Here is a 20,015-nt window from a genome sequence, read left to right as displayed (position 1 = left end):
AAAATTCAAGTAACATGCTTTATTATACATACTTACAGGTAGGCGTCTGCTAGTTGAATTATTAATCCACCTGAAGAGCATCCAATTATTGGTACTATATATCTCCTTTCACTCAATGTTTGCTGTTCCATTTAGTTTTTAAATACATTTATGCTTATTCATTTTAATTTGGTGTTATCTCCCTGTCATTTTTCTCTAATTCTTATTTTTACAATTTTATTCTGCATAATACAGAAGTATTCACACATTCCTGTGAGAACAAAAAGATGAACATAACAAGTGAAGTCTCTGCTCGTTTGCATCTTGCACCATAAATGTATGATAAAACACAGAGTAATAAAGGTGCATGTTATGTGAAGCCCTCAGTGAGTAGATACATGCAGATTTTACTCAGTGTAAAAATTCAAAATTGTCGTGGTGCATGCAGGATTTTATTGAATAAGGTCTAGGGAGTTCTGTGCATGATGGTTGAAGATTACAACCAGGTCTAGGGCTCCGAATGAATTGTCTAAAGAGTTCAAATGTGAATGCTTGGAAGTAGCACAGAAAACATTCCACAACAAACTGAAAGAGAGAGACAGAGCGAGGGGGGGGGGAAGAGGAGGAGAGAGGGGGGAGGGGAGACAGACAGAGAATAGATTGTTTCATTTACTCTTCAAATACACAAAAACCAGTTGGTATTTATCTTAAAATTTCCAGCTCAATCCACAGAAAAACAAATACTGTGGAATCTTAAATAGTTGCTCTCACACAATAGATAGAGTAATAATTACCAGAAACTGGGGACCTAAAATGTTGGATAGGTGGAGAGAAGTTGAAGAGTTGATGCAGTTGCAGTTGATGGGAAGCCTGAATTTGGATGTGGTTTTGCACAGTAGTGTGATTAGAACTATTTCATATTAGGGATTTAAAAATAACTAGAAGAGATGATATGAATAATTCTCATCAAATCAGAAACATCTGAAGTAGTGGACATGCTAATTCTCATAATTTAATGATTAATGCTTACAACTATTAAAACATCACATTGTAACTATAAATATGTACAATTATTATCTGTGAGTGTTCTAGTCAGGGTTTTGGCAAGAGAATGCATTTACTACAGGACGCATAGTTTATAGGATTATTTTACAATAATTATCCAAAAAATCAAATGCAAAGGTATGCAAGAGATTGACTGCACACTAGGCACCCAAAAAACCCCACCAAGGACCTGGATCACAGCAATGTCCCATGCAAATCCAGCTAAAGGCTTAGAGTCCAAGGCAATGTCCTCCATGAGTCCAGCCAGTGGCATAGAGCACATGGCAATGTCTCATGCTTGTTCATATTGAGGATCTGCATCTGAAAGGCTCAAAGGCCAGTGGTGGAAGCCAGAAAACCTATGTCAATGAGGTAAAGGATTTGTGCCACCAAGCTGAAGTATCCATACTGGAGCCAGGAAGTGATGCTCATGGTGAAGATCAGAGCTCCTCTGACAAAAACAGCAGCCATTCCCAGTGACAGTGAGGCCCCATGCTCCTCCTCCAATGAGAACAGCCTAGTTTGCACCAGGAAAACCATCCTCAGCAAGCTTCTCCTAGAAAATCAGCAGGCCAAGATCTTCTGCTCTAGTTGTCTTTTTACGGCTATTGACAACAATCCTCAGGTGGATCTTCCATGCTCAGGCCATACTGATTCAGTTCAGTTGGGCATTACAACCTGACCATTAATCCACTACAGTGAGTAAAGATTCAAAAATCCCAATTACTCAAATCCATATTGAATGGTGCAGGACAAATTTCTAAAGTTTCATATGAAAATAAGCAAATTGTATTTTTCTTTTTAGACTTCTTTTTGAAACTTGGTTTCTTCTTTTTTAGCTTTTCCCTTGTTTGAATATTAAATCCATAAATGTCTTCACAACAAAAAAATATCACTTTTGCCCTATGGAAAACTTTTGTTCTTTTTTGTTTTTTTTTATTTCTCCAGCAGAAATAATTGGAGCTGGAAAGTAGCCAGAAACAAAGAAGCTTTTACTTTCTTAGAAGCCATTCTTTCAGATCCATTCAGTTTAGCACTCTTTATGTTTATTGTTCAGAGCTTTGACATTTCTTTAAATAACGGCTAGAAAATGGCAGTGTGAAAATAGAAGCCCCAGGTTTTATGTGTATTAGAGATTTACAAATGCTCATAATTGTACAAACTGGGTTTCTAGGTACAATTCATACATACATTGAAGAAAATATTTTCATGTTAACATATTGCCTGGCACCCATTTCATTTAAAAAGTGTGATAGATGTGAGAAGAACAACATGTTAACATGGCCTCAGGAGATTGATTCCCGGTACCCTCCCCCCAAAATTGGTGTTTTAACTGTTCAGTCTGAATGATGGTGTTTCTCTCAGGTTTGTATTCTGTAATTGTGTCACAGTATTTTTCTCTTTTCCAGTTAGTCACACCAACTATAATGGAACAGGAAAATGAGACACAAATTTACAAAATCTTTTTTCTGGGAATTTCAGAGAACTCCACTTCACAACCCTACCTCTTTGGACTATTCTTGTTTATGTACCTGGTCACTGTGCTTGGGAATTTGGTCATCATTCTAGTCATGATCTCAGACTCCCACCTGCACACACCCATGTACTTCTTCCTCTCCAACCTGTCTTTTGCAGATGTCAGCTTCATCTGTACCAGCATCCCAAAGATGCTGGTGAATATCCAGATCCATAACAAGGTCATAACTTATGAAGGCTGTATCATCCAAGTATACTTCTTCACACTCTTTGGAGTTTTGGACAGCTTGCTTTTGACAGTGATGACCTATGACCACTTTGCGGCCATCTGTAACCCTCTGCATTACTTGGTCATCATGAACCTCAGGTTCTGTGGATTTCCAGTGCTGGTGTCCTGGGTCAGAGCTGCCTTGTATTTCTTGTTAGAAAGCTTAATGACATTGAGGCTGTCATTCTGCACAGACTTGGAAATTCCACATTTTTTAAATATGAGTTTAATCAATTGATCCTACTGGCAGGTTCTAATATGTTTGCTAATAATGTGATGTATTCTGCATCTGTGCTTTTGGGTGGTGGTCCCTTTGTTGGTATTCTTTACTCTTATGCTAAAATAGTTTCTGCTATTCATGCAATCTCATCAGCTCATGGGAGGCATAATGCATTTTCCACCTGTACATCTCACCTCTCTGTTGTCTCCTTATTCTATTTTACTATCCTGGGTGTTTACTTTAGTTCTTCTGTTAGTGAAAACTCACAGTCGACTGCAAAAGCCTCAGTGATGTATAGTGTGGTCACACCCATGCTGAACCCCTTCATTTACAGTATGAGGAATAAGGATATAATGGGAGCTCTGAGAAGACTCTTCAGAGGGAAGTTATGAAAAAAGTTGTTTACAGAAAGTTCATGCTTTCATGGTACTCTAAGGCTCAGAACTGAACACTGCTATTCCTAATTCTAATAGTGAAGTAGAATTTGCTGTTGCAATTTATTCCCAGAAGTTGTTACTTCTTGTATTTCAGCTGCTGGATGGAATTTAAACAACCTCATTCATTCGATTTGTACTTTCTCTGATATCCAATATTTTATGTGTCTAATTTTTTGCCGATGTTCTTTCTAATTAAGCACCAGAAACAATTTGGATATTTTCATTAGTCTCACAGAGTGATGTGTCGAACTACTCCTGTTGAATAACACAAGGGAATTGATGTCATTATATTGTTTTCAAATAAAAGAAATTCTGAGACCCCAACTTTTCAATTTTTTCTCCCTTATTCCTTTCACAATTGTTAACTTTAGTGTTCTTCTTTATGATATAACCTTCAAACTGCTGTTTTTATAGTTGCCTATGGGATATTATTATCCTTCTAATGATACTGTTTTCTTATTCTGCACGTTTTTCACAGTGGATTGTACATTTCTTGTCAAAAAATGATAGTGAAATATTACTATCAAAAACACGTTTAATGTGTAACCTGCACAGAAAAAAAAGTTTGCACAGATCGACTGGTTTAACGTGGTGTTAGAGTACTTCTTAAAAAAGTTGAATTTCAGTCATACATCTATGAAAATTAGTTTAATTTTGTACATCTGCTCATTGATGTGCAATTATTCTTGAATTGCCTGGATTGTTCACAAGCAGAGCTGGTGTTATGCTAGAGACCATGTCTAGAGGTTTCATTCAATGGACTGGAGAATTTGGTGTTAGGTTCTACATTATTCAATGTGTCACCTGGGTTAACGTTTTCCTGCACTTTCTAAAAATATGATTACTTTCATTTCTCTGGACAAAATTTTTCTTCCTTTTCAAAGTTTGTTATAAATGTCGAAGTGCTGGTGAGGAAACAATATGTATGAAACTGTAATTTTCATTTATTTATGTTCTAAGCTCTCTTTGACCTCATGAATAAAGAATAAATTTCACATAAATCTAAAATCAAAATAATGTCCTTAGTAGGATAATCTCCCACAATTAACTTTTGTTTCATGTGTTTTTTGTTTTGTTTTGTCACCAGGGATTGAATTTAGACTTTGTGCTGCTGAAGCAGGCAGCAGCACCACTGAGCTAAATCCCTGGCTCCTACAATTAACCTTTTTTTTTTGGTACTGGGGATCGAACTCAGATCCTTGTGCTTGCACAGGAAGTGGCAAAACCACTCAGCTAAATCCCTGGCCCTCCCACAATTAAATTTTTATGGTTCTTGAAATGTGTTATGAGCATATCTTCTTTTCCTGACTTAACATACTTATCCACCTGCTCTCTTGAGGTTACCTGGAATGGAAACACACCACTGCTCACTATTTAATATTATCAAAAATAAATGCAGACCATCAAATAATCAGAAATGTTGACTTCAAATATCAGAACAAATGTCCAATATAAAATGCATCAGCTTATTCTGAATATGATCAAGGATATTTCCATACGTTATTGGCTAAGCAAGTGAATGTTGTGTAATAAGTCTTCCCAAAATAAATGGTTTAAGATAAATCTGAGGGATTGTAGGAAAATGAATACATCATGAGACCAAAATGCTAAATGAAATAAATCTGACACAGAAGGTTAGCTATCTCATGGACTGTCTTATAAGAGAAAACCAACATATAAATAATACAGAGACCTAAATTAAAGGTAGATGATAGGAAACAGAAAAGTAGATTTGGTGGAGATCAGAAGGGGATTTAGGAAAGAGGGAAATGGGAAGGTGAGAGGAGAGAAGTAATAACAATCAAGACATAATATGTGTATGAATTCTACACAATGTATGCATTCATTATGTAACACAAACACTAATAAAATATTTTCTTTATTATATAAAAGTATATGCTGAGAAGTTTCATGATCCTTTCTGGTTTGCTCATGTTTTATATTCAGATGTGAATCTACGAATGGTACTTTGGTAATCTATGGTGACGTTTCCCAAATGTGCTACTAGCTGTCTTTGGAGTGGTTGTTGGAGTGACTGCTGGCCTAATCTCTTTGTCCTTGTCCTACAGCAGGCTACCTTGGATTGCTCACAAGGCTGAGACCATGTTATGATAGAGATCAACAAATACACACTAAGACCCCTTAAGGCACACATCACCTCCACCATAAACTAGTCACTAAACTTTTTAAAATCTCATAACTAGTTAAAAGTCAAATGTTGTGAAATAGACTTTACATATCAATGACAAGAATATCAGAATCACATTGAAAAACCAAGGAATAATGAGAAAGTTGGAGAATCAAGGTGATCTCTAAAAATATTCTAAAACAAGTATAATTACATTGCACTGAGATTCTTTTAGGCTCAATCTTGGGGGATGATTCCTTCCACCTCCACCTTTAACAGCTGAATTATTTTGTTCCTCTTTTTTGGAGAAGAAAGTGATAGTCCAAAGACAGGACTAATTGAAGCTAGGAAGCCCATGCCCTACCGAGGTCCTGAGTCACACAGAACACGCCGAATCAGCCTGCTACACACAGGAAGGTCTGTGCATGCCCTACCCAGGCTCTGAGTCATGCGGAAGACACCGAATCACCCCTCTGCAGACAGGTAGCCACCTGGTTCCACACTACAAAGACGCAGAGGACACCAGACCACCAGACCAAGGTACTGAGTCCTGCTGTTCCTGGCCCAGAGGTCTGAGCCATCGTCCCACTGCTCCTGGTCCAGAGGATGGGGCTTCCCAGTCACCATCCCTCCCGGTGCTATCAGCCCAGAGGAAAGGGCTTTTGGGCTACCTTCTGTCCCAGTGCTCCTGGCCCAGAAGAAAGTGCTTCAAGGCCACCATCCCTCCCACTGCTCTAGGCCCAGAGGGAGGGGCTTCTAAGCTGCCATCCCACTGCTCCTGGTCCAGAGGAAGGGACTTCCCAGCCACCATCCCTCCCGCTGCTCCAAGCCCACAAGAAAGGGCTTTTGGGTCACCATCCCTACAGCTGCTTGTGGCCCCTGGCCCACCTCACCCAGCTCAGAGGAGGTAATCCGTGCAGGCGCTAACAGCCCCCTGGCCCAGACGAAATGAGAAAACACATAAATAAGTCTCAAAACCAGACTTCCAGATCACCTACAGCAACCCCAAAGGGAAATGAGATGGAATCCTCTGATACTCAACCACCTGGACACACTGAACTGGCGACAAAAGGGGATATGGAAAAAATGAAATCAGAAATAATTTCTCAGATAACAAGAGAAATTGTGCCCCTAGTACAAGAAATGATTAATAAATCTAGAGAGGACCTCAGGAACATGATGGAATCCCAACATAAGAAACAAATGGAATCCATAAAACAGATGCAAATAGATTTCCCAGACATGAAAAACTCCACTGAAAGTCTACACAGCAGAATGAGCCAATGTGAGGACAGAATTTCAGATATAGAAGATAAGATTGCAATTAGTGACCAGGAAAAGAAAAATTGCTTCAAAATTCTAAGGGAACATTAGAAATCAATCCAGCAGCTGCTAGATGATGCAAAGAAGAATAACATAAGATTGATTGGGCTCAATGAAGAAACAGGAGAGAGTGGAGATGACATAAAAGATCTCTTCACAGAAATAATGGCAGAAAACTTCCCAAGAATGGGAAAAGAGCTAGACATACAGATAAGTGAGGCATATATGACTACAAATAGCCTTGATCAAAAAAAATCTACACATAGGCATATAATTGTTAAGATTCCAGAAACACAACAGAAGAACAAAGTTCAACAAGCAGTCAGTGAAAAGAAACAAATCACATACAAAGGAAAGCCCATCAGAATCACAGCAGACTTCTCAACACAAACCATCAAGGCAAGAAGAGCTTGGAGTGACATATTCCAAGCCCTAAAAGAAAACAGCCTCCAACCCAGATTGATGTACCCTGCAAAACTATCTTTCAAAATGGATGGAGAAATAAGATACTTTCATGACAAAGAGCACCTTAGGAACTTCATGAATACCAAACCAGCACTCCAAAGAATTTTATACAATATCCTAGGAACAGACATTGAGGAACACAACCCCAGGAAGCAAAGCAGAATGAACCCATCTGGCATGACAAGAAATTAAATGTAAAGGGGGAGAACCCAACAAAAAGAAAAAGTCATGGCAATGACAAGTCAATACGTTTCAGTTATAACCATCAAGGTTAATGGTCTCAATTCACCAATGAAAAGAAATAGACTGGCAGAATGGGTCAAGAAGCAAAATCCAACAATATGCTGCATACAAGAAAAACACTTAATTCAAAAGGAAACTCATAGACTGAAAGTTAAAGGGTGGAAAACAATACTGCATGTGACAGGAACCCCAAAAAAAGCAGGAGTAGCTATCCTCCTGGCAGATCAAGTAGATTTCAAACCAACACTGATTAAGAGAGACAAAGATGGACACTGCATCCTTGTAAAGGGAAGAATCCACGAGGAAGAGATGACAATCATAAATATCTATACACCAAACACTAGTGCACCCAACTATATAAAACAAATACTAACGGACATGAGAAGTCATATATACACTACTACAATTGTAGTGGGGGACCTCAACACCCCACTGTCACAAATAGATAGATCAACTAGACTAAAATTAAGTAATGAAGTACTAGAACTCAATCGAACTCTTGAACAAATGAACTTAACAGATGTTTACAGAGTCTTCCACCCCACAAAATCAGAAGACACATTCTTCTCAGCTGCACATGGGTCATTCTCCAAAATAGACCACATACTCACACACAGAACATGTTTAAGTAAGTGCAAAGGAATTGAAGTTATCCCCTGTATATTATCAGACCATAGTGTGATGAAATTGGAGATCCATAGCAAAAGGAACTCAAAAAATTTCATAAACACGTGGAAATTGAACAACACACTTCTGAATAGCCAATGGGTCACAGAGGAAATTAAAGAAGAAATCAGACAGTTCCTTCAATTACATGACAATGACAGTACAACATGTCAGAATCTGTGGGACACAATGAAAGCAGTGTTATGAGGCAAATTAATAGCAGTGAATACACATATTAGGAAAACAGATCGAGGCCAATTAAACAACCTGATGCTGACCCTCAAGCTTCTAGAAAAAGAAGAGCAGGACAAAACCAAAGCTCATACAAGGGAGGAAATTATAAAGATCAGAGGAGAAATCAATGCAATGGAGACTAAGAGAACGATACAACAAAATCAATGATGCCAAGAGTTGGTTCTTTGAAAGAATCAACAAAATTGACAAACCTTTAGCCAACCTTGTCAGATAAAGGAAAGAAAAGGCCCAAATCCATGCAATTAGGAATGAAAAGGGTGAAATTACAACAGACCCAGCAGAAATCCAGAGGATCATCAATACCTACTTCCAGAACCTATACGCCAATAAGATGGACAACACAGAAGAAATGGACCAATTCCTAGATACAAATGAATTACCAAAGTTGAATGAAGAAGACCTAAAAATTCTGAACAACCCAATGTCAACCAAGGAAATTGAAAATGTAATTAAAAACTTATCAATGAAGAAAAGCCCAGGCCCTGATGGCTTCACTGCTGAATTCTACAAGCCATTTAGAGAGGAACTGCTGCCACTACTGTTTAAACTCTTCACTGAAATTGAAAGGGAAGCAATACTCCCACATTCATTCCTGGAAGCAAGCATCACCTGGATCCCCAAAGCAGAGAAAAACCCAACTGAAAAAGAGAACTATAGGCCAATCTCACTAATGAACATAGATGCAAAAATCCTTAATAAGATACTGGCAAACAGAATGCAGAAGATCATCAAGAAGATCATACAGCCTGATCAAGTGGGATTCATCCCAGGGATGCAGGGATGGTTCAATATACACAAATCAATCAATGTAATACACTATATCAATAGAGCCAAGGACAAAAACCATATGATTATCTCCATAGACGCAGAAAAAGCATTTGACAAATTCCAACATGCATTTATGATAAAAACCCCACAATAAATTGGAATAGTTGGTCTCTACCTCAAACTGATAGAAGCCATCCATGAAAAACCAACAGCCAATATTATACTAAATGGTCAAAAACTGAAATCCTTCCCACTAAAATCAGGAACAAGACAAGGATGTCCACTATCACCACTCTTGTTCAATAAAGTTCTGGAAACATTAGCCACAGCAATCAGACAAGAGAAAGAAAGAAAATGAGTAAAGATAGGAAATGAAGAAGTCACATTGTCATTATTTGCAGATGACATGATACTGTATATAGAGGAACCCAAGAACTCCACCAAAAGTCTTCTAGACTTAATAACCAAATTCAGTCAAGTAGCTGGTTACAAGGTCAACACATAAAAATCAATAGGGTTCCTCTACACCAATGACAGACTCACTGAGAGAGAAATAGGGCAAATAATTCCTTTCACAATAGCATCCAAAAAACTAAAATACCTAGGAATCATCCTAACAAAAGAAATCAAAGACCTCTTCTCTGAAAACTATGGCACTCTGAAATGAGAGATTGAAGATGATATCAGTAAATGGACAGATATCCCCTGCTCCTTGGTAGGAAGGATTAATATGGTGAAAATGGCCATACCTCCAAAACTGCTACACAGATTTAATGCAATTCCAATTGAGATCCCAGCAGCATACTTCATGGACCTCGAGAAAAAATTCCAAAAATTCATTTGGAAGGAAAAGAGACCCAGAATAGCAAAAGCAAATCTAGGTAACAGAGACATGGCAGGGGGTATCACAATCCCCAACCTGCAACTATACTACAAAGCTACTGTGATAAAAACAACATGGTACTGGCAAAGAAACAGACCTGAGGACCAGTGGAACAGATTAGAAGATGTAGAAACAGTGCCAGACACACTCAGCCATCTCATCTTCGATAAAGAAGCCAAACACCCTCACTGGAGGAAAGCTAGCCTCTTTAATAAATGGTGCTGGAAAAACTGGGCTTCAACTTGCCAAAGATTAAAACTAGACCTGTATCTCTCACTATGCACTAAATTAAAATCGAAATGGATTAAAGATCTAAATATTAAAATAGAAAGTCTGAACCAGTTGGAACAGAGGTTAGGTAGAATCCTTGAAGACCTCAGTGTAGGAAAAGATTTTATGAACAAAACCTCAGTTGCCCATGAAGTAGCACAAACAATCAACAAGTGGGATCTCTTCTTCTTAAAAGGCTTCTGCACAGCAAGAGAAACCACCAGCTGTGTTAAGAGACAACCCACAATGTGGGAAAAAAATCTTCACCTGCTCTTCCTCAGACAAAGGTCTACTATCTCAAATCTATAAAGATCTTAAAAAGATCAGACCTCCTAAATTTAAAGACCCAATCCAAAAATGGGCATCTGAAATGAACAGACATTTCTCAGACAAAGAAGTAGAAATAGCAAATAAATACATGAAGAAATGTTCAACATCACTAGCCATTCGAGAGATACAAATGAAAACAACACTGAGATTCCACTTCACTCCAGAAAGAATGGCTGCTATCATGAAATCAACCAATAATAAATGCTGGCGGGGTTGTGGGGAAAGAGGAACCCTGCTCCACTGCTGGTGGGAGTGTAGATTGGTGCAAGCACTGTGGAAATCAGTATGGAGATACCTCAGAGAACTAGGACTGGAAGTCCCATTTGACCCCGCTATCCCACTGCTGGGGATCTTCCCCAAAGAATTAAAAGAATCATACCACAGTGATATATGTGCACCCATGTTCATAGCAGTTCAGTTTGTAATAGCTAAAGCTTGGAAACAGCCCAAATGCCCATCAACTGGAGACTGGATAAAGAAAATGTGGTTTTTTAATAAAATGGAGTACTACTCAGCCATAAAAAATGAGAAATTAGAGATATTTATAGCTAAGTGCATGCACATTGAGGTGATACTCTAAAGTGAAATAAAGAGGACACACCTGTGTAAATACCGAATAGTTTCTCTGGTGTGAGAAACTGAAAGTGTAAATAAGGACTAAATGTATAATAGGTAATGTGAAGTAGGAAGAAAAGGGGCAAAGGGGAAGGAAGTGAGAGGGCTAGGGGAAAGGATAGAAGGGAATGGGATTAATATGAGAAAATGGAAAATTAGGAACAAAATCTTTGTAAATAGGGAGGACGGGAGGGGTTGAAGGGAGGGCTGGGCAAGGGTGAAAAATAAGAACCAAAAGAGACTATGTAAAGGTGCAAATTTCCAATGATGAATGTCATTATATTGTATACCTAAAATGTACCAATGATTAGGATGAATAATCGATAATGTAAAATAGGAAGTAAAGGTCCAAAGGTGTAGAGGTAGTGGGAGGGTCAGGGGAAAGGAAAGAAGGGAAAGAAAAAATGATGAGGAATGAAAAAATTGGAAATGAAGTCCTTGTAAGTAGGGAAGGGTGGAAGGCATGAAGGGAGGGCTCTGAATGGGGAAAAAATAAGAACCAAAATGCATTACATAAAGGTACAATTCCCAATGAGAAATGTAATTGTGTTGTATACCTACAATGTACCAATGAAAGAATTAAAAAAAAAAAGTAGTGCAGAGGGAGAGGAGACAGGGTGTGTAAGAGAGAATAGTAGAGAGATTTGGATACAATCAGCAGTGTATATGTATATTAATATATATATTAAAAATATATATGTGTGTGTGTATGAAAATGCCACAAGGAAGTCCAGTAATTTGAACAACTACTATGTGTTATTATAATACTTTAAAATAAGAAAACACAAGAATTAGCAGAGATGTAAGCAGTATGATGTTACATCCCTAGATAATTTTATTAAGTTTATTGGTACATTTTAGGCATATAATATGACATTCATTTTTGGGAATTTGTACCGTTACAAAACATATTGGTTCTTATTTTTTCCCCATTCCCATGTCCTCCATTGTACCCCTCCACCACTCCCTATTTACAAAGATGTTTCTGGTTTTTTTCATTATCTCATATTTATTACTTTTGCTTCTTTACTTTCCCCTACCCCTCACAGTTCCCCTTCCCTTTTGGACCTTTTCTTCCTATTTCCCATTATCTATTGTACATTTTGATGATTACTTACACTTTTAGTATGTCACACCAGAGGAGCTATTCAGTATTTACACGTGTGTCCTGTTTCCTTCACTTGAGTATCACCTCAATATGCATCCATTTAGCTATAAATGTCTCTAGTTTCTCATTCTTTATTGCTGAGTAGTACTCTCTTTCATAAAAAAAGTCCAGTCTCTAGGTGATGGACATTTGGGCTGTTTCCAAGCTTTTGCAAAGAACAAAGCCATCTCCTACTTGGACTGTCTCAGGTATATTTTCCCATGATTTTCCCTATCCTGGAAACTCTACTCCTAACTGTGATGGCCTATGACCATTTTGTGGCTATCTGTCCCCCACTGTACTACATGTTCAGAATGAATCCCCACCTTTGTGGCCTGCTGATTTTAATTACCTGGTTCATTGGCATCACGATATCTCTCCTCAATATTTCTCTGATGATGCATTTCACTTTCTGTAATGATCTTGAAATTCTACATTTCTTCTGTGAGCTGACCCATATTTTCACATTGGCCTGCTCTGACACTTTCTTGAATAACATGTTGATCCAGATTATGACTGGTGTTCTGGGTGTTTTCCCTGTCATTGGGATCCTTTTCTCCTACTCACAAATTCTCTCATCCTTAAGGAAGATGACTTCACTAAAGGGGAAAGCAAAAGGCATTTTCCACCTGTTGGTCTCACCTGTCAGTTGTGTCTTTATTTTATGGTATTGGTGCTGGGGTCCACTTCACTTCTGCAGTCACCTGCTCCTCCCAGCAAGCCTCAGTGGTCTCTGTGATGTACACCATGGTTACACTCATGCTGAACCCCTTCATCTACAGCCTGAGGAACAAGGATGTGAAGGAGGCCCTGGGCAGACTCCTTGGCAGAGAAGCCTCTTTTTTGTGACATGTCCATTGGCTTTACACTAAGAAATCTTATGTTTATTAAAGGCAGGCAGTAAGAGTAAAGAAGGGAAGGAAGAAAGAAAGAAAGAAAGAAAGAATGAAAGGAAAAGTATTCTAAAATTTTTATCTCTGAATCTCTTAAGCTATCTTGTTCTTTCACTTAATGCTGGAGGATCTACAAATTTGCCCTTCTGGATTTTATATAGTGTTCAGAAACTCATCTCCTAGTAATGCTTCTGATGGCATCTCTACCCTAGCACTATCCAAAATTTCCACCTTTTCTCATCTGTTTAACGTCCACACTGGTGAAATTTAAACTTTAACTTGAAGCATTCACTATTGCATTGTTACCTCCAGTGTTGCCATGTGTTTCTTAGATTTTCTCCCTTTCCCCCTTCTTTCCTTCAACTATCTCTTTTTCTTCCTTTTTCTTTCCCTTCCTTCCTCTCTTTCTTCATTTCTTCCTTTCTTTTACTTGCAATAATTGAACCCAGGGCCCCACAGATTAGTGCTCTATAGCTGAGACATGGTCCTGCCATCGGGTTTGTACCTTATGGATTGTGTTTTCTTATTTCTATGTGTTTCCATGTGATTTAGTGTTTTTTTAAATTAAGTTCCTTGGTGCACTTTAGCTATACATTATCCTGACATTCATCATTGGGAATTTGTACCTTTATATATTTTGTTTCTTATTTTTTTCCTTATGCCCTTGCCCTCCCTTCAGCCCCTCTACTGATCCCTATTTAGAAAGACTTCATTTCTGATTTTCCTTTTTCTCATATTTATTCCTTTTCCTTCTTTCCTTTTGCCTGCCTCTCCTACTTCCCCTTTCCCTTTGGACCATACCTACCCATAGAACATGTTTAAGTAAGTGGAAAGGAACTGCAGTTATCCCCTGTATATTATCAGACCATAGTGTGATGAAAGTGGAGACCAATAGCAAAAGAAACCACAAGAATTTCATGAACACATGGAAATTGAACACCACACTGCTGAACAACCAATGAGTCACAGAGAAAATTAAAGAATAAATGAGACTGTTTCTACAATTAAATGACAATGGCAATACATCATATCATAATGTATGGGACACTATGAAAGTAGCCTTAGGAGGGAAACACATAGCAGTGAATACTTATATTAGGAAAACAGAGTGAGCTCAAATAAAAAACCCAATTCTGAACCTCAAGCTACTAGAAAAAGGAGAACAGGAAAATCCCAAACTTATACAAGGGAGGAAATTGTAAAGATCAGAGCAGAAATCAGTGCATTGGAGACTAAGAGAATGAAACAAAAAAATTAATGAAGCAAAGAGTTGGTTCTTTGAAAGAATATACAAAATTAAAAAAAAAATCACCCTTAGCCACCCTTATCAAAAAAGGAAAGAAAAGGACCAAATCCATGAAATTAGTAATGAAAGGGTGAAATCACAATGGACCCAGCAGAAATACAGAGGATCATCAATACCTATTTTGGGAAACTATACACCAATAAGATGGAAAACATAGGGCCAGAGATTTAGCTCAGTGGTTTCGCTGCCTGCTGTGTAAGTGCAAGGACCTGAGTTCGATCCCTGGTACCAAAAAGAAAAAAAAAAAAAGATGGAAAACATAGAAGAAATGGACAGATTCCTAGATACATATGAATTAACAAAGTTGAATGAAGAAGACCTAAAATTTATAAACAAGCCAATATCAATCAACAAAATTGAAAACGTAATTAAAAACTTACCAACTAAGAAAAGCCTGATTCCTAGTGGCTTCACTGCTGAATTCTACAAGACATTTAGAGAACTCTTGCTGCTAATGTTTAAGCTCTTCAATTTTGTGTTGTTTCTATGTATTATCAACAGTGTTTCCTAAAACAGAGTAAAGCATGATTAAAGTATGTGTTAAAGTATAGTTGACATTTTAGAGTTTACTATATATTAGTTGTGCTAAATATAATCTCTCTACTATCTTAGGCAGACTTCCCGGTGGCAGGCATTACCATCCCTCTTATAGGTGAGGATATTGATGTTCTAATAGAAAACATGTATACACACAAACACACAACACAAAGCAAAATAGTAAAAAAAACTTTCTCAAACTTACAGAGGGACTAAGCAGAAAAAGCAGTGTTCAAACTTAAAACTGTAATCTGTGCCCATATTTTTATGTAATAGACTGCATAGCATTTCATGGATTCTGATGTTGTGTGTGCCACTGTGGTGTATTTTACTGCTAATTAAAGCAAAGAGACAGTTTACAGAATGGCAGAAAAGCTCCACCTACTATCCTTTGAATAGGGAACAAATATCAACAACATATAAAGAACTAAAAAGAACCCCAAACAAATAGCTGAATCAATCAATAAATAAGCAAATTAACTAACTGACCCTTCTCAAGAGAAGAAGTGCAAATGTTCAATAAGTATAATACACATGTTCAATTTCTTTGGCTATCAGGAAATGCAAATCAAAGCTACAGTTAGATTACATCTCACTCCAGTCAGAATGGCTGTCACTAAAAATACAAGAAACAAATGCTCATGAAGATGTGAGGATAAATGAAATCTTCCACATGGTTGGTGGGAAGGTACATGTGTATAGGCACTATGGAAAATAATACGTAGGTTTCTGGAGGAAAAAAAAATAGAGATACTAGTTAATCTATCTGTATCACTTCTCAGTATATCTCAGAATAAAATTAGCATACTACAGACCTATCTGCATATCCATAGACCAGGGGCCCTTGTTCACAATAACTAAGCTATAGAATCAGCCTAGATGTCCATCAATTGATGAATAAAGAAAAAGTGTGTAAATACACACAGTGGAATATTATTCAGCCATGAAGAAGAATAGAATCATGTTATTTGCAAGAAAATGAATGGAACTGGAGATTATCATGTTAAGAAAAATGAACCAGACTCAAAATCTCAAATGTTTTCTTTCATATGTCACAAACAATAATTTAAAAAAAAACACATATAAAGAGAAGACAGGAAAATAAGCAAGGGCTATTAGAGGATAAGAATGAAACAATGTTAGGAGAGAGAAGAGGATTAAAGCATATTACATGTATATACAGATGTGACAAAATAAAATCCATTAATCTGTATAACTAATATTCATTAATAAAGACACAATTTTTCAATGTATATGGCATTATGGAGGTATAATATATATAATTAATTTTATTGATACATTTAAGGTATACAATATAATGACATTCATTGTTGGAATTTTGCACCTTTACATAATCTTTCTTGGTTCTTATATTTTCCCCATTCCCCTGCCCTCCCTTCTACCCCTCCACCCTTCCCTTTCTACAAAGACTTTGTTTCCATTTTTTATTTTTCTGATATTAATTCCATTCCAATTCTCCTTCCATTTTGCATCTGTTCTTCCTATTTCATGTTATCTATTATAACTTTTAGTCCTTATTTACACCTTCAGTTTCTCACATTAGAGAAACATGTGCATCCTAATTATTTCACTTAAGATTATCACCTCAATGTGCATCTATTTAGCTATAAATGCCTCTAGTTTCTCATTCTTTATGGCTGTGTAACATTCCATTTTATAAAAAAACCTAATTTTCTTTATCAAGTCTCCAGTTGATGGACAAATGGCTTGCTTCCAAGTTTTATCTATCATGAAATGTGTGGCTATATGAAAATGGGTGCACATATATCACTGTGGTGTGATTCCTTTAATTATCTGGGGAAGATACCAAGCAGGGGAATACCTGGGACAAATGGGACTTCCAATCCTACTTCTTTGAAGTACTTCCATAAAGATTTCTACAGTGGTTTCACCAGGCTACACTCCCACCAGCAGTGGAGCAGAGTTCCTCTTTCATGACAGCCTGTCCAATATTTTTTATTGGTTGATTTCATGATAGCAGCCATTCTTACTGGCGTGAGGTGGAATCTTAGTGTTGTTTTCTTCTGCATCTCTTGAATGACCAGTGATGTTGAACATTTTTTTGATATTTCTATTTGCTGCTTTTATTTCCTTATCTGAGAAATGTCTGTTCATTTCAGGTGCCCATTTTTGGATTGGGTCTTTGAATTTGAGAGGTCTGATTTTTTGATACTCTTTATAAATTCTTGATAGTAGACCTTTGTCTAAGGGACAGCTGATGAAAATTTTTTCCCAAATTGTGGGTGGTCTCTTCATAGTGTTGGTGGTTTCTCTTGCTGTGCAGAAACTTTTTAGTAAGAAGTGATTGCACTTGTTGATTGTTTGTGCTAGCTCTTGGGCAACTGAAATTTCGTGCAAAAAATCTTTTCCTACAGCAGTGTCTTCAAGAGTTCTACCTAATCTCTGTTCCAGCTGGTTCAGGGTTTCTGCTTTAATATGTATATCTTTAATCCATTTCAATTTTAGTTTAGTGCATGGTGAGAGATATAGGTCTAGTTTTGGTTGTTGGCAAGTTGAAACCCAACTTCTCCAGCACCATTTTTTAAATAGGCTATCTTTCTTCCACTGAGGGTGTTTGGTTCCTTTGCCAGAGATAAGATGGCTGAGTGTCTGGAGCTGTTTCTGCATCTTCTAATCTGCCCCACTGGTCCTCAGGTCTGTTTCTTTGCCAGTCCCATGCTGTTTTTTTTTTTTTTTTTTCACAGTAGCTTTTTGTATAATTTCAAGTTGGGGATTTTGAAACCTCCAACCGTGGATTTTGGCCTAGGATTGTGTTTGCTATTCTAGGTCTCCTTTTATTCCAAATGAATTTCTGGATTTTTAAATCCAGATTTGAGAAGTATGCTGCTGGGATTTCAAATGGGATTGCACTAAATCTATATAGCAGTTTTGGAATTATAGCAATTTTCACTATGCTGATTCTTTCTTCCCAGGAGCAAGGGATGTATTTCCATTTTCTGATATTCTCTTCAGTCTATTTTTTCTTAGTTCTATCTTTTTCTCAGTAGAGGTCTTTGACTTTTTTGTTAGGTTGATTCCTAGGTATTTGAATTTTTTGGATGTTTTTGGAATTGATTGTCCCATTTTTCTCTCAGTGAGTCTGTTTTGATTGTACAGAAAAGCTATTGATTTTTATGTATTAACCTTCTATCCAGCTACTTTACTGAATTTGGTTATTAAGTCTAGAAGACTTTTACTGGAGTTCTTGGGGCCTTCTACATAGAGTATCATGTCATCTGCAGATAATGATAATATGATTTCTTCATTTCCTATCTTTTTTCCTTTTATTTCTTTATCTTGTCTTATTGCTGAAGCTAATATTTCCAAAAGTATATTGAACAGGAGTGGTGAGAGTGGACATCCTTGTCTTGTTCCTGATTTTAATGTGAAGGATTTCAATTTTTGACCATTTAGTATGATATTGGCTGTTGGTTGTTCATAGATGGTTTTTATCAGATTGAGGTTGAGACCGCTTAGTCCAATTTTTGGAGTGTTTTTTTTCATAAATGCATGTTGGATTTTGCCAAATGCTTTTTTTTTTTGCATCTATTGAGATGTTCATATGGCTTTTGCTCTTGGCTTTATTGATATAGTGCATTAAATTGAGTGACTGACATATGTTTAACCATCCCTGCATCCACAGTATGAGTCCCACTTGGCCAGGATGTATGATCTTCTGCATTCTATTTTTTTTTTTTTTTTGGTACTGGGGATTGAACTCGGGTCCTTGTGCTTGTGCAGCAGGCAGCAAAACCATTGAGCTAAATCCCCGACCCTTCTGCTTTCTATTTGCCAGTATCTTATTATGGATTTTTGCATCTATGCCCATTAGTGAAATTGGCCTATAGTTCTCTTTTTCAGTTGGGTCTTTCTCTTCTTTGGGGATCAAGGTGATGCTTGCTTCCAGGAATGAATTTGGAAGTATTTCTTGCCTTTCAATTTCATTTAGTTTAAACAGTAGTGGCAGTAGTTCCTCTCTAAATGTCTTGTAGAATTCAGCAGTGAAGCCATCAGGACCCAGGCTTTTCTTAGTTGGTAAGTTTTTATTTACATTTTTAATTTCATTGATTGATATTGGGTCATTTAGAATTTTAGGCCGTCTTCATTCAAATTTCGTAATTTACACCTTTCTGGGAATCTGTCCATTTCGTCTGCATTTTCCATCATTTTGGCATATAGGTTCTCAAAGTATGTATTGATATTCCTCTGGGTTCTGCTGGGCCAGTTGTAATTTCACTCTTTTCATTCCTAATTACATGAATTTGGGCCTTTTCTTTCCTTTTTTTGATGAGGTTGGCTGAGGGTTTGTCAATTTGGTTTATTCTTTCGAAGAACCAGTTCTTGGCTTCATTGAATTTTTTTTTATTGTTCTCTTAGTCTCCATTGCATTGATATCTTCCCTGATCTTTATAATTTCCCCCCTTGCATGAGCTTTGGGTTTTTCCTGCTCTTCTTCTTTTTCTAGAAGCTTGAGGTTCAGCATCAGCTCGTGTAATTGACATCACTCTGTTTTGCTTATGTGATTATTCACTGATATGTATTTCCCTCGAAAGACTGCTTTCACTGTGTCCCTTAGATTCCAATATTTTGTATCATAATTGTCATTTAGTTGTAGGAATTATCAGACTTCATCTTTAATTTCCTCTGTGACCCATTGATTTTTCAGAAGTGTGTTGTTCAGTTTCTATGTTTTTGTGAAATTCTTGTGCTTTCTTTTGCTGTTGATCTCCAATTTCATCGC

At 37.3% G+C, this 20,015-nt stretch overlaps 1 long non-coding RNA gene and 1 pseudogene across 1 annotated transcript in view; both read left to right on the top strand.

Annotated features, from left to right (window-relative positions):
- The window catches only part of LOC147821452 (uncharacterized), a 148,464-nt gene that overhangs the window by 34,361 nt on the left and 94,088 nt on the right, over nt 1-20,015 (top strand). The window lies entirely within an intron of this gene.
- On the top strand, nt 617-7,463 carry LOC147821454 (olfactory receptor 7A40-like; annotated as a pseudogene).

Source organism: Heterocephalus glaber, unplaced genomic scaffold (assembly GCF_053883595.1).
Source record: "Heterocephalus glaber isolate CG9 unplaced genomic scaffold, H.glaber_assembly_v1.0 deba00001733, whole genome shotgun sequence".
Taxonomy (NCBI): Eukaryota; Metazoa; Chordata; class Mammalia; order Rodentia; family Bathyergidae; genus Heterocephalus; species Heterocephalus glaber.
This window is presented reverse-complemented; position numbering and strand designations above follow the sequence as displayed.